This window comes from Prunus avium, unplaced genomic scaffold, assembly GCF_965620075.1.
Source record: "Prunus avium unplaced genomic scaffold, drPruAviu1.hap1.1 HAP1_SCAFFOLD_18, whole genome shotgun sequence".
NCBI lineage: Eukaryota > Viridiplantae > Streptophyta > Magnoliopsida > Rosales > Rosaceae > Prunus > Prunus avium.
Window position 1 is genome coordinate 555,001 of NW_028276878.1, and position 2,500 is coordinate 557,500.

The following is a 2,500-nucleotide window of genomic DNA, read 5'->3' on the forward strand; positions in this document are numbered from 1 at the left end:
GCGCGCACAGCTTGCGCGCAGCGTGCTGATTCTGTCGACAGCGAGGCTAGCGAAACTTCTCCTGCCATGGCGTGCGCGCAGCGTGCTGACTCTGTCGACAGTGAGGCTAGCGAAATTTGTCTTGCCATGGCGTGCGCGCAGCTTGCGCAGCGTGCGCGCAGCCTGTGCGCAGCGTGCGCGCAGCTTGCGCATTCGGTCGACAGTGAGGCTAGCGAAACTTGTCCTGCCGTGGCCTGCGCGCAGCCTTCGCGCAGCATGCGCGCAGCATGTGCGCAGCATGCCGGCAGCCTAGTTCCAGATTTTTTCAAATGTCGACAGAATTTTTCAAACCTTGTCAAACCCCATTTTTATTGAAATTTCCTCGCACAATAAGCTCCCCATAAGTAGTCTATGATTTTTAGGACCTTCTCCAAGTTACAAAACTAAAAAATTCCTCCCGGATTTGTTTTAATGATTTTTTCAATTTTACGACTTCTAAAAATAATAAAAAATACTTCCCGACTTCAAATATTTATGAAACTTTTTCCCATCAGAGATTGCATGTTTCTTAGTATCCCTGCAAAAAATCACGTCCAAATACCTTGTATTGAATTATTTAGAGCCCATTATGACTCCTCGCGCATAGGTGATGTCTCTTCCTGTCAAAGGGCTAAATGCATAAAATGCTATATAGGGGGGTGTGTGTTGCCTGCATATGCATGGCAGCCCATGCCCTCCTAGCTGCAGCCCCCTTCCCCCACGCCACACCCATGTCATGTTGCCTCGATATGTTGCCTCGGTATTATGGGTTTGGTGTCGGGGTCGGGGGGCTGCCACCCATGGCGGTGGTGGCCGGAATCCGGCCGCCGCCACCACGCCGCCGCCATGGGTGAGGGGGAAAAAAAAAGGCGTGGAAAGTTGCGAAATGGGGTTGTCTAGGCTTTTTTTTGGCATGGAAGAGCATGGAGTGCTAGGAACTCCTTCTCAAATGCGCGGGCATGTCGACCACAACCTCATTTCGCAACAACAACCACCCGTGTGGGGTGGCGGTGGGTGGATAGTCGCGGATTGGGGCTTGCCAAGCCAATGTTTTCAAAAAAATTCATCAAAATTAAAAACAAATGTTTTGTTGCCTTCGGATTTGTGGGCGAGCGGTGAGTCGGAGTGGAGCCGGTAAAGTTTAACCTCGGTGTGCATGGTTGTTTTTAGAAACTCAATCCAATGCCGGGGACGTTGAAAGTGACGCTCTTATGAGTTGCAAACCCGCAAGATTTAAAGAACCTTTTCAAAAAAATTTCAAACCAACAAGATTTAAAAACAGAAATTTTCATCAAAATGAAAAACAAATGTTTTGTTGCCTTCGGACTAGTGGGCGAGCGGCGAGTCGGAGCGGAGCCGGTAAAGTTTAACCTCGGTGTGCACGGTTGTTTTTAGAAACTCAATCCAATACCGGGGACGTTGAAAGTGACGCTCTTATGAGTTGCAAACCCACTAGATTTAAAGAACCTTTTCAAAACAATTTCAAACCAACAAGATTTAAACCAACAAAATTAAAAACAAATGTTTCGTTGCAAACAAATTGTGGGCGAGCGGCGAGTCGGAGTGGAGCCGGTAAAGTTTAACCTCGGTGTGCACGGTTGTTTTTAGAAACTCAATCCAATACCGGGGACGTTGAAAGTGACGCTCTTATGAGTTGCAAACCCACAAGATTTTAAAAACTTTTTGAAAATGTTTCTTCTAAATGACACATTTTGATCCTTGGCAAGTGCTCAATCTGTAACTATCCAATCACCGCCACACCACACCGGTCGGGAGTGTGTGAATGGTGTGCTTCCCGGGTTTGGCATAGACAATCTTTCGCATCGACAATCTTTTGCATGCGAGGGAATGTCTATGCCAACCCCGGGAAGCACACCATTCACCCACTAGTTGTGGGCGACGATGGGTTGGCTTCAAGTGAACTTTTGCTTGGGGTTGTCTTCGGTATGCTTTTGTGTTGGGAGTACGGCCACCAAACCTTCTCAATGCACGGGTATGTCGAGGATGGCTTTTGGCGGGGTTGATGAAGAAGCTGCCCAATTCTCGGCCACACGAACACATGGTGACGATGCGTTGGCTTCAAGTGAGCTTTAGCTTGGGGTTGTCTTCGGTATGCTTTTGTGTTGGGAGTACGGCCACCAAACCTTCTCAATGCACGGGTATGTCGAGGATGGCTTTCGGCGGAGTTGATGAAGAAGCTAGGGAATTGTTGGCCACTCTCACACGTGTGGGGGTAGGTTGGCTTTGAAAGAAGCTATCCAATCCTCTGAGTGTGCGGTTGAGCTATGATTAGGATTGTCTAGGCATTGCTTGTGTGTGCAAGGTGCGAGCCCAATGCACGAGCAAGTCGAGGATGACAATCTTAAGAGTAGCAATGATGCCACAAAATATCGGTTGCCTTCGGAGTAGTGGGTGAGCGGCGAGTCGGAGTGGAGCCGGTAAAGTTTAACCTCGGTGTGCACGGTTGTTTTTAGAAACTCAA